A 14233-nucleotide genomic window follows, 5' to 3' on the forward strand; every position below is an offset into this window, starting at 1 on the left:
TGAATGCGCTCACGAAGTTTTACATTATATTTCTTCGTTTCAAAACTCCTTTCGTATTTCTTTTATCATGATATAAGTCAATGATTTTTGGCAATAATTTATATTAATAACTTAAGTTGTTCTTAAACCTATGGCTCTCAATTTTGTTTCTTCTCCATGCCAAATTACAGATATGAGAGATTTAATTCACATACTGAGCTCCCTCGTGGCTAAGCGGTTAGCGTACGCGTCTTTGACGTGGGAGACCCGGGTTCGGTTCCTTGCGGGAACTCATGTGGTTCGGGTTCCACGTTAATAAGTAGGTCCACGTCTCATATAGCCTCGCTGCTGAAAGGGACGCTAAACTAAAATCAGCTCAGCTCAGTTAATTCACATACTCTGCATTTGTTTCGAAACAGTCACCATTACATGATCAAACACTTCTGTTCGGCACTATACCTGCAATACGAAAAAACGATCACAAATTTATTTCGAGAGGGGCTTGAGCCCTATGTCTACTCCCTAAATACGCCACTGTATCCCAGTCAACCGTTACCAAGTTATCTCACACAGCAACGTAACAAATTTTTTGCTATATCCCTACTTTTGACATTGCTATATCTCTATTTTTGCCTTGTTGGGGTTGTAGTTCACGAGCACTTTAAATTTTTAAGATATAAATAAAAATGTTGTCTTTATCTATATAATATATATTGATTTGATTTTTTAAAGAACATTTTAACTTAACGAAGAGAAATTTATACACGGAGAAAAATGCATAATCCAGTCGGCATGTGAATGCTGTTTTTACCAGGTTTCCCCCCTCTCCACATTAAGTAATGTTGTTTCATCAGTAGTACGATCTACACCACCGTCCAGCGAAAATTTTGTATCGTGGGACTACCATTTCAAATCTAGAATTAACGCCATACCCATTCCGACGGTGGTAACTTAGGTATATAATGTTGGTACTACCTTCCTACGAGTGTCCCCTCTTGGTTCTTTCTAAATCTGTGACTCCCTACCTTACGAGAATAATATTTTTAACACGAAACCAATCATGTGAATAAAATTATCCAATCACAGTGAGTCTAGTTAAACGCCAAACTCCAGACTTGGCATGGTTTTCCCACCTGCTGTACTTTTATACATGAAATTACATTACTTAAGGAGTGCACCCGCGTAAATACAATGTATCCACACGGAAATCCTAGTCTTTTTTTTTTTCTCAGTGTACTTATTACCAATCTCACAGATGATGTACTTGATAAACGTGATGTTTTTATTACAAATTTAATTTGACTGTTATTGATGCCTCTAAAGTTTGTTTACGAGTCCTCTCTTCCGTATCGTTGACCTGATTGTATTCTATTTGCAGTTTTTTTTTGTTTAATACGGAAAATCAACTATATATTTTTTTTCGATTTGGCCATGTTTACATGTCACTATTTGTTGTTTTAGTTAAAAAATGGTCTTGTGTATTTTTTTTTAAAAAAAAGTTTGTGTTTGTGTTTCTTTGTTAGCAAAACCTTGTGTAATTAAACTGCAACGCCAGTGAACAACAGAGATTTATTATAAAATTTAGAATGAAAATATTTTACAATTTACAGTAAATATGTAAATGACTAAATATTAGCCCATGACTAATGTCAAACATGCTAGAATAATAAATTACAACTTGGTATCGCATGCATATTTATTTGTATCGCTGTAAGATGTAACAGTGAACTTAGAACGATGTAGTTACGTTTATGAAGATGCTCACTTTCGCTCAGAATGGCACAAGTAAATTTTGTGTACAACTGTAAGAGAAAAATATGAATTTCCATAATTAAAACTAGAAAGAAGATAAAACATATCGATGGGTATATGGACAATGGTGGTATGTCCATTTTTCTTCGAAAATCAGGTTTTGACTGATGTGGATTATGTCCGAAGTGTTTTTGTATTTGTAGCATATTACATAAAAACATAAGAACCTCCAGTAAATATTCAATTAATAATAAAAAACAGTAGAGAATGATAGAACAGAGAGAATAATAGAAAACTTTTATCCGTATTTCTTCTCTTCCTCGCAAAAATTCGCGAAATATCATTTCTCTATGACTTACGGTTTTTGAGATATGGCTCCTCAAACTTCCAGAAATTCAAAATTTTTGGCCAATTTCAGGGTAACGGTGGCAAGCTAGCCAGTGACCACATGTTACTATTTGATACCAAAATATTCACCATCCTCTTAGATATTGATCAACACCAATGTGATTTCTGTATTACTTATGGTTCCCAAGATATGGCTCCTTAAATCTCCAGAAATCGGAACTATCTTTTGAACAATATCTCGAGAACGGTAAGTTATACAGAGATGATATTGGCGTTAATCAATACCTAAGAGGATGGTAAACATTTTAGTACCAATATTAACTATTTTCCACAGGTTTGGCCAGTGGCCAGTTGGACATTGGCCACCTGTTACTGTTTGGTAAGAGAATGTTTACTATCCTCTTAGGTATTGAATAACACCAATATCATCTCTCTATAACTTATGGTTCCCGAGATATCGCTTTTTAAATCCGGAAATCGACCATTTTTTTTGGCCAATATCTTCGGAATGGTAAGAGCGACGCGAGAAATTCTACCACTTTCTCAGATTTTGGTGCTCTATCGAATGGAAGGCTCATAATTGAAAAAAATAACTAACAGACAGACAGACAAACAAACACACACACAGACATAGAGAATTCAGCAACGAACTTTTTTAAGTTCGTTGATAAATTTGTAGGTAGTTATTTAGTAACAAAATAATATAGAAAATATACATTTTAAGACAAATTTCTGATGTAGTACATTTTCACTGACCTATATTCGATGACAATGTTGAGTTGAAACATACAAAAGTTATGTTTTTGAAAATAAGGATTGGAGATGGAGATAACAGAACCAATGAACGAGACCAATCGAGAAGAAATCCTATGTGAAAGACGACAAAAGTAAAGGAGGGAGTGATTACGAAATAATTTGAAGAGGTCAAAATAAGAGCGGAGGAAAAGGGCTTAGCAAATAATAAACAAAATAAAGATTAATATAATAAAGTATTGTAAAAGGTTTCTGTAATTTTCATAAGTAAAATGTCCTAGAAAAAATCTCCTAGTTACGCTAATGTGATAATATGTAATAATGTAAAAGGTCATTCTCCGATTAGGAGGAAAAGTGAATAGCTCATTAGCTGTCGACCATGTTTCAAATTAAGATACCCAACTGAATAACGTGAAAACCTCATTAGCCAATAGAAGTTAGGAAAACTCTAATTCAGAAATGGTTGTTGACTATGCTCAGTATAGGCCTACACTGAAAAAGAAAACTTTTAGAAACGGGAGGACACTGTACACGTTACCGACATTCTTTGAACATCTCTAGATTACACATATTCACCCCTTGTAGGTACTGTGTTGTCCAAGTATGTCCCAGATGTATGTACAAAATGTGCAAAATGTATGTCAACCCTTTGTTTTCGAACTGTTTGCCGAGGAAAAAGTGTTTTAACTATGTAATACTAGACACTGTTTTTGGAGCATAAGCCCTTTTGGATACACGAAGCACACTTTATAAACACACTTTGATATATTTCTCCCTCAACATCCGCACTGAAAGTGTTTAAATGCTGTTTTACTAACTTTTATAAGGTGCAAATAGATTATGAAATACTTACTGAAATATTAGTATTGGTTTATGATACAGTACCTGAAATAACTGTTCTTTACACGAGAGGAATAGATTTATTGAAAATATTTGAACCCTATTTCCTTTAGGATATGTGTTTCAATGAAACATCAAAAGTGCATAGCGTTTTGTTTTAAATCCACTTTTATGTCATTTCAAGAAAGGAGCCACGGCATCGGAGGCTTCATCCCTAAGTAGTGCACATTTTGTTTACTAGGTGGCAGCAGTTGAAGCACACTGCCTTAATGAGTAAGAAGTATTTCTAATACTGCGGAGGACATGGGATTTTTGGTTGAAGATCAACGGGTAATTGTATAATTTTTCACTGCAGTTGGAGGTTGTGCAGCGAAGTGGGTGCATGAGTTCAAAGCAGTGCAGACTAGTGTGAAAGATGAGCAGAGGCCTTAGTGTCCAAAAACAGCATCAACTGATGCTAACTTTGCTCGTGTTGAAAATTCGATCCTGGAAGATAGACGTGTCATTATGCAGAAAATTTGTGATAAACTGGGGCTAACAATGGGAACAGTAGAACGAAAAATTACAAACCAATTGGGCCTAAAGAAAGTTACTTCTCGATGATGTTTAATGACGATCGAATAAGAGGCAAGGATTCAATCAAGTGCTGCAAAGTTGACACGCTTCAGAAGAGAGGATCGCAAATTTCTCAGAAAGTGTTGTGACAATAGATGAATCACAGATTCCATTATTCAACTCGACAACAAAAGGGCAGTTGATGCAATGGAAACAAATTACCTCGCACCGAAAATTTCGACAGATGCCATCGAATGAGAAGGTACTCTACGCTATCTTCTGGTTGACTGAGAAAATAGCATAATTGGCAATTGGCAAAATTTTATCCTCCATATGGATAATGCACCGCCACACCGTGCTAAAGTTCTGAACTCAAACTTGGCAGACCGCACGGCACGGGACTTCTCCCATACATATTATGTTCACCAGATTTAGCACCGCGCGACTTCTGATTGTTTCCAAAACTCAAGGATTATCTTCAAGGAGGACATTTTGTCCTTAGATTATCGTTGGGAAGTGATATTTTTCAGTATCAGAAACATACCCCGAAAGATGACTATGCCGCATGAAACAGAACTACATAAGCTATGAAACTAGAAAACATATGAAACTACATAAGCTAACATAAATTATTGAGCATTTCCTGTAGAGCAACAATGATTAAATTTGGCATGATTGTAGCTTTCCGGAACTAACCCACAGGAAAATTGCCAAAAGTGAATATTTTAAAATTTTTTTAGGGGTCTAAAGAGGAGATGAAGAATTTCACCATGTTATTTAGGCCTAAATGGGCCTTTTTTGGACCTATAATCTCATGTTTTATGTACTTAGAATTGGAATAAAAACTTGAAATTCGGTATGCTTGTACGTTTTTGTTAGTGTTACCTAAGTGAATCATCAGAAATAAAAAATTTCCAACTAGTGTTGAGCGCAAGAATCTTGGTCTTGAAGTTTTTCCGGGAGACCAGGAATCCCGATGCAAGACCAAGACCAAGACCAAGGGGTGAAAGACCAAGACCAAGACCACACCTGCAAGACAAAGACCAAGGCCAAGACTCTTGCGCAAGAGTCTTGCACAAGTAACGGTACTACTTGATTTTTTTTTTATAGAATGTAAAACATAAGAAAAAAATCATTACATCTCTTACTTGAATTTCTTGACTTCAGTAAAAATGCCGCGGGAGTGAATGTGTTCCCAGTAGTTTATGCAATCCATGTGAATGATGTGTCCCTGCAGCATACTGCAACAGTATGTCGTTTCCTGAATTGGTTGTTCGCGTTTTCTGTAGATATTACTCGTTTTCATGCCACACAGGTGTCATCTTGCAACATGCGAGCTTTTTTGGTAAACAAACACCGTGTGCGTGGGTTTTCTCGATTTTTTCCGCTTCCTCCTACTTTCTTCATTCCACCATTTCAGTCATTTCTCATCATCACCGTCTCCCTTAGCATTGGCTCATAATCGTGGGACGTTAAACTAGATACTTCATTTCACTTCAAAGCATATTAGTGGTGTTCTTCTTCCAAAACTAAAGAGAAATGTAGTATTGAATATCCGTAATTCCGTATGCCATTAATGCCGACTACATTCGTTGGAAATTTTTAATGTGTGCGCATAAACTGAATATCGAAAATAACATTTTCATGACATTGAGAAAGATTTAGGGCATGTGACCGCAAGTTTGATTTCATGGGCGGATGCTTATATGTTGAAGAATTGTTTATCAATATAACTTTTAGCCTCCTTAGATGGACGACACGCCGAGGATTGAGCGATATAACATTATACTACAACAATAAATCTACAGGGGGTAGACAACAAATTTGATAACACTTCATACAGGACATGTAAGTTTGGCCCTCCACTGTACAACACGTGTTGCGGCTGATGATCGTTTTTTATTTTCAATGAGTCATGTGGACTTTCCTCTTCCGTCAGCAGTAACCCGTTCACCTTGAGTGTCGTGTTGTGAAAGTGGTGCGGTAAAATGGGCGACCTGACAGACTTCCAAAGAGGCATGATCGTTGGTGCCCGTCTGGTTGGAGCTTCAGTGGCAACAGTGGCGACCATTGTGGCGGTATCGAAAGGCATTGTGTCCAATGTCACGAGGGCATACACAATTCATGGGGTAACGACATCTGTAAAGCACAACAGTGGTCGAAAGACAATCCTGTCAGATAGGGACCGGAGGGCATTAAAACGAATTGTAGCAGATAAAAATAAGACCACTGCAATGAAAATTACGTCTGAACTCAATTCCGGCCTACAGAACCCGGTTTCACCGAAAACAGTGTAACGGGAACTTCATAAAATTAAAATTCATGGCAGGGCCGCTATCGCCAAGCCCCTGGTCACAGCAGTAAGTGCGAAGAGGCGTATCCAGTGGTGCAAGGACCACAAGGCGTGGACTCATGAGCAGTGAAACGTGGAGTGTGGTCCGATGAATCGACCTTCACCTTGTTTCCAACAACCCGTGGTGTTTTGGTATGGAGAACACCGTCGCTGACCTATGATACAGATACCCTATATATTATAAAATTGAAAGTGATTATGTTTGTGATTCCTAATCTCTTGAACCACGCAACTGATCTCGATCAAATTCTCAACATAGAGGAAGTTCAGGCGTGGAACGATTTTTGTCATTTTACTTCGATTGTGCAACGCAGGAGAGGGGAAAGGGGAGGTATATTTATAAAATAAAAATAAAAGTGACTGTCATTGTGACTTCATCACTCTTGAACCAGCCGATCGATCTTAATAACATTTTCTATATAGATGAGGTTCGGAGTTGGGGTGCCTTTTCATGCCGCTTTGACGGTAGACGGTCGCGGGAGTGGAGGGGATATATACAAAATACACAAAACTTAATAACCCTTTAACCACCCGATCGTTCCCGATAACATTTTCAACATAGATGATGTTCGAACCTGAGATGGTTTCCGTCATATCACTTTGAAGGTGCAGCTTAGGGGAGTGTGAGGGGAGATATAAATATGATCGAAACTGACGAATATTAATGTCGAATCCATAGTTTTCGAGGTCCCTGAGTTGAATACTGACACTCCAAATTCAGCTCCTTAACTTGGGGAAGATTGATATACACAAAAACGATAAAAAATGACCGAATATTAGTGTCGAATCCATAGTTTAAGATGAACAGTGATACTTCCGATCCCGTTTAAATGCAAATTCAGCACCGCTACTTGCGGGAGTTGGAGGAAGGAGATATATAAAAATTATTGAAATTGATCATTATCAATGTCGAATCCATGGTTTCCAAGGTCATTGAGATGAACAGTGACACTTCCGGTGCCGTGCTTCGCAACATGGGGGAGGAGGAGATATATGAATTTATTGAAAATGACCGATGTTTACCAGTGCCGAATCCATAGTTTTCGGAGCCTCTGAGATGAACAGTGGCACTGCAGGATGCCTTTTAAATCCAAATTCAGCCCCTCAACTTGGGGAGGAGGAGGGGAGAGAAATATGAGAGGAGGGAGGAGGAAAGGAGGAGGGGAGAGAAATAATTGAAAATGACCAATATCAGAGAACGCTTTAGTAATATAAAAAAGTGACTGACAAACGAAACATATTACTATTTTTTTTTTTTAAATTTAACGAAGTGAATAATTGATGCTTGTATTCCATATTCACAAGTGAAAGTGATTTTGTACAGTTATTTCAAATAACTTGGAGTTTGATGCTGTTATTTTGTATTTCTAACATAGATCAAAAGTATTTATATCAATTGAGCTTACACAAAAGCCATAGACAATTGAGTCGTTTTCAGTTTCGAATTATTCTAAAATATTAAGAGTTTTGGTTACAATAATTATTATTTTAGTTTTTTTTCTCTTTTTTTGGGGGGGGGCAATATTGCTAAACCTACCACCATCAGCAGCAGCATATTAGCTATTCTGCCATTATTGGCAGATTACTTGTTGCAACTGAGGAGCTTCGATGTACGATGGTCCTCAGCTAGTCTCCTCGTCTTGACGTAGCAATTCTCTGTTTTAATAACTTCCTTCGACTACAGTCTCCTTCGCTCACTCCCTTACTTTCCTTCCACCATACCCTCTAGCACATCCCTCATAATACAATTTCTCCTCAACCAATATCCCAACCAGTTTCTCTTCCTCTTCTCGACAATACTGTATCTAAAATTCTTCTTTTTTTTCTCCTACTGCTAATATTTCTAACACCTTCTCATTCGTTTTCCGTTCAGCACAGCTAATTCTCTCTTTTTTTCTCCATGGCCACGTTCCGAAAGTCTCCAATTTTTTTATCGCTTTTGCGTAATGTCTATGTTAATGCCCCATAGAGTACACATTGGATTCAGTACAAAAAAAATATCAATATTTAATTGGAAGTTTGTTCAATACAAACATTAGCTAACTGTGGTTGAAAACAAAATCTGATAAAAAAAAAACTTAAGATTTTATCATGTTGTTTTGACTAAAGGAATTCTTGTAGGAGCTAAGGTGTTTTAAAATGTGTGCGATGGGTAGGATATATTACTGAGTTTCATTGTTAACTTTCACTGCAGTGCATATTCTAAGGGGAAAGGGGATTCGAATATTTTCCATAAACCTATTTTACCCGTGCGAAGAACGGGCATTTTAGCTAGTAAATGCATAAAGCAAGTGGCGCTAACCATAAATGAAAACTGACTACAATTATCTCGCCTCTACAACACAATGTACGCGCAGTACGTATCATAAAATTATTTGTATAAGATAATTGATATGCAAATAACTTAGTAAGATGCTAGTAACTGAGTGTTAAGTAAAGAGTTTTAATACTCGTACTAAATGACTGCCAGATCAATAATAATAATAATAATAATAATAATAATAATAATAATAATAATAATAATAATAATAATAATAATAATAATAATAATAATAATAATAATAATAATAATCGTGGAGAATTGCCTCCTATGAATATGTGAATATGCTCTGAAGCATGAGATAAACATCTCGTGTTGTTAATTGAGACGTTTCTTCCAGTGTTTATCTTTCGTATCCGCCTCACTGTCGACTGACTTCTGTGAAAAGTGAACTCGGAACGACAGAAGAGCAAAGAAAGTTACAGAACTTGACAGATATTGTGAGAAGCTGAGTACAACGTGCAGTTAGCTTTCAGTCTACCAAATCTTAAGGCCAATCTACACCATAAAAGATCTTGTACAAGATGTTGTAACTGTCATAAAAAAAATCTTGAAACCCTACCATATTTCCCCGTGTAAACATAGTCTTGATAGGATCATAAAACATTTTTTCCATCTTGCAAGAAGTTCAACAGTGTCCAACTTTTTGGGCCGTCTTGCTTGCTACCTGCTATCGCCCTCCCGCTGACATAAAAGAAAATCCAGTTGCGCCGCTTCCGAAACAACGGTTTCTTTTGGGCTGGAGGGGGAAGAGCCAAAATACACATTTTTACGACTGCCAGGGAAAACAAGTGTCTCTTCTTTTGTTAACAGCTCGGTTCCATGAATGTAGGCATCGAAATAATTTAGCTTCCTCACAGATATGAAAATAGCATTCTGAATTCAGGATGGTACTGCAAGCTAAATTCTGTAATCATAGCAGCTTTAATCGAAGTTATTATCTTTCAGAATTACTAATTTTCATAATAATAATAATAATAATAATAATAATAATAATAATAATAATAATAATAATAATGTTTTTTCCGATAAACTGATTGTCACCAAATAATATTATATATATATATATATATATATATATATATATATATATATATATATATATATATATATATATATATATATATATATATATATATATATATATATGATAGATTAAATGGAAATTTGAACCGATGTACATAGTTTTCAGGGTTGTACTTGAGCAGAAATCCTTAGGTTTTGCAATTATTCTAATTATGCCTATATTTTGATTGTAGATAGAAGCTGCGGTGGCTCAGTGGTAGAGCGTTCACCTCCGTTGTTTGGGGTATCTGGTTCGACCCCAGCTCGCGCCGTGTGGACTTTGTGGTGGACAAACACCATGCTCCTGGGTTTTCTCGGGGTTCTCCCGTTTCCTCCCACTTTTTTCATTCCACCATTTCATTCATATCTCATCACCGTCTCCTTTAGCCTAACCGGCATAACCGTGGGACGTAAAACTTAAAGATTTCATTTCAATTTTTCGCAATAATTCTGTAAGAAGAATAACTCTTTCTTTTAGTTTTATCATAAATTTTAGATGTTATTCTACTTGTTCTTCTTGGAAAAATAGATACTATTCTCTTATTAGCAGCGTTATTCACATCTATATCAGTAAAAATGAATGTGATTAAAGAAAAAGAAAAAAAAGAAAGAAAGCTAACTGCATAGAAATTGAAAATTGACTGACTTAGTTGCAAGTAAACCGTTTGACATTATAGCTGAAACAAAGATAAAACAAACTTACTTCGGTCTAGTATCAAGTCATTTCAATTGTATTGTTTTCCAGTAGTTCACCTCCAACATGCTAAAGCTCGCAGTCATGGGCGACTTTAGGATTTTAATTTTGGGTAGGTCCGCTCCTCGCGTATTCGATTGATTAATGACAATAGGAAATTACTTTTACAGTAGTTGTCGATGCTGTTTATTAAATAATTATTTACCATTAATAGAAAAAGTGAAAATATATTTACTTTTTATTATATCTTTTAGTATTTTTTATATTTTCAGTTTTATATATTTTTGGGTAGCCCCGTGTCTACCCGCTAAAACCGCCACTGCTCGCAGTACGTAAAAGGTTCCACAGTTCACAGCCTCAAGACATGTTTGGCCATATATTAAGCAAACAACGCAAAAGGATGCGCAAGACGGCCCTGATCCCCCATTATCTGACCCTATGATTTGATTGAAACTACAAAAAGACATACAAGTATTTTGATATTCATATTGATATTTTGTATTGCTGCTATTTACATTGAAAATATAAATATGAAAATCAAAGTATATATGATACTATTGCATATAGTATAGAATTATGTGTACACTGAGAAAAATCCGTTATTCGGACAGCGGTATGTTGTACAAATATATGGAATCCTTACGATTAGTACGGAAATCTGTACGGAGCATACGTTATCCATATACTACATAGTTACTGCCTTTTTCTCATTTAGACATTATATCATGTCGCTGCAGGGTGTCAGACATCTAACAAACTTCCGTATACTACACATGTATACGTATATTATATACGTCAGCTATATATTTCATACATCCATCTGTATGTGAGATTCTGACCGCCTATGGACAGTTGTTTCTTTCATCATGAGTGACGTCATTGAACAAAGAACAACTGTCGTTTTCTTGGGAGTCGGTTTATGCATATCGTATCATGGCATGGGAGGTCGTAACACCCCTCATTCCATATCTTCTACTTCGTGCTGTTAATACTTTACTACGCAACACGCTCTTATTAGTTTATTATAAGCTTCATATATTTACTAACTACCGAACGATATTTGTAGCCTCGGGCATTAAATTGGTGAATAATAATAATAATAATAATAATAATAATAATAATAATAATAATAATAATAATAATAATAATAATAATAATAATAATAATAAGATGATGAGTCATTTACTGAAAGAGGTTTGTTTACAACTAAAAAGAACAAAAGAAGGAAACAAAAGCCTGAGTAAGTACAACAGTTATTATAACATCAATTAAATATTCCTTTAATTACCGATTACTTTAGTATAACTCGCTTTAAGTTTAATATATTAGTAACATGTTAACGTGACTTATGGTTGATGATGAGATAGGTGATAATGGTTGAATAAAATTGGATGCAACAGGAGAATCCCAAGCACACAGTGTTTGTCCACCAAAAGCTCACTTGACAGTGGCTGAAATTGACCTATGGACCAAACGCGTAAGAGTTGAGCGCTCTATTGGGTCCAAGTGCTTTTCGTGAAACACTGTGAAAGGAGGGAATCAATTTTGTGAAGATAGGCGAATAGCACAGAGAGTTGAGGCACCAAATGTGATGGAGGGGGAGTTACTATCAGTCAACTTCACTTAGTTTTACTATGCATGCAGATTCACTAGCTTATCTGACCTACTTTTAAGCGCGTAACGTTCCAGTTTTGGATGTTCGAAATCTGAAAATATCGTGTTGATAGGTTTTCGCCATAAATACTTTCAATATAGACAAGTAATTCACGTGAAATATATTTACGACGTTAGAAGGTCCGTGGCATTATTTACATCTCATAGTTTATAAAAGGTATAAATAATACAATGTATATATGTACTGTATGCTATAGACTTATAACATGAATAAAGGTTTGCAATTTTATTAATAGAGGCCGCGATGGCTCAGTGGTAGAACATTTACCTCTGGTGCATGGGGTTCTTGGTTCGATCCCAACTCTCGCCACGTGAGCTTTCTGGAGGACAAATATCGTGTGCATGTTTTTTCTCGGGATTCTCTCGTTTCCTCACACTTTCTTCATTTCACCATTTCATTCATTTCTCTTCATCACTGCCTCTTTTAGCCTAGCCAGCATAACCGTGGGATGTAAAACTTAGAGATTTCATTTCATTTTTGGAGTAGTGACTTCGACTTTATTCAGCGGAAAGTCAAAGTTTGGTTTGGAAAAAATCATCGAAATTAATTTTATTTCTTCGGAAAATTCGATTACGCCGTTTTAGTGTTTTAAGTTCTTCTAATGTCCTTTTAACACGCAACCACCTAGTTATGTTACTGCATGTAAAGTATTGCTTAAATTGGAGCTTTTGTACAGGGCAACTGTAGTTGATTCCTCTAAAACTGTAGTTGCTTCCTCTATTATTAAATAATGAGTTACATAGCCCTATTTTAGATATCGTATTTGAGACAAGAGATTAAATTTCCAGTAATTCTTTCACAGAAATATTATCATATAGGAAATTTTGTCACGGTTATTTTTCACCTTTGTTGAACTAAATAGAGGCAAAGCATAAGCGTCTTTAAATATAGCCTTATGGAGCTATTGAGAAGTGAAACATGGATGGTGGACGGCATTTTTTCAATGGCTCCTAAAAAAAAAAAAAAAAAAAAAAATCACGTATATGTTATTTGAGGTAAGACTTCCTTCACTAGGTGTAGGCCTACGCCTTAATGCACTGCAACACACAAAATTCATATGAAGAACTGTTTCGTGTGGTGGTGCATCAGTGCAATGAATTTAGTAAATATCCAGACCTGTAACTGTGGTTATGGATTTCAAGATAGAGGAAATGCGGCTGTAAAAGCAACTTTTGGAAATTCAAGTCGTATACACCGTTGGGTTTTTCATCTGACTCAGTCAACATGAAGGAAGGCCCAAGAGCTTGGACTCACAGAACGGTACAAGAGCAATGAAAATATTCGTCTATTTTGCGATAAAACGAATGGATTGGCATTTCTTCTCATAGCAGATGTGCATCAATTAATACAAGATAATTCAGAGGAAGAGCTGGAACTTCTGGACTATTTTGATAGTACTACGTGTCCGGCGCGTATTGCCGTGTTAAAGCTTGGTCTGGGAATATTCGCTTACGTAATGTGCCCCTTCTATATTCCCCAGACACTTGGAATGTTCACCAAGCCACCCTGAACAGCAATATGTGTGTCAAAAGAATATAATTTCTGCTGTCATCGAAATAGCATATTGAATTCATCACGGTACTTCAAGCTAAATTCTGTAATCACAATAAATTTTAATCGAAGTTATCATTTCTCATAAGTCATTGTTCAACATTCATCAAAATAGGAAATAATAATAATAATAATAATAATAATAATAATAATAATAATAATAATAATAATAATAATGGGCTTCTAAGAATGGAGTCAACAGATTTTGGTGAATTGGCCTCCGAACCTATGTGGTCAATAATAATAGTAATAATATAATAGTTGTAGTAGTAGTAGTTCATATTTCTAAAGATTATATTTCATCTACAAGTGTTTTTCTTATTAGGTATAGTGTACGTATAACGAATA

The sequence above is a fragment of the Thermobia domestica genome, chromosome 6, assembly GCF_964235325.1.
Source record: "Thermobia domestica chromosome 6, izTheDome1.hap1.1, whole genome shotgun sequence".
Lineage (NCBI taxonomy): Eukaryota > Metazoa > Arthropoda > Insecta > Zygentoma > Lepismatidae > Thermobia > Thermobia domestica.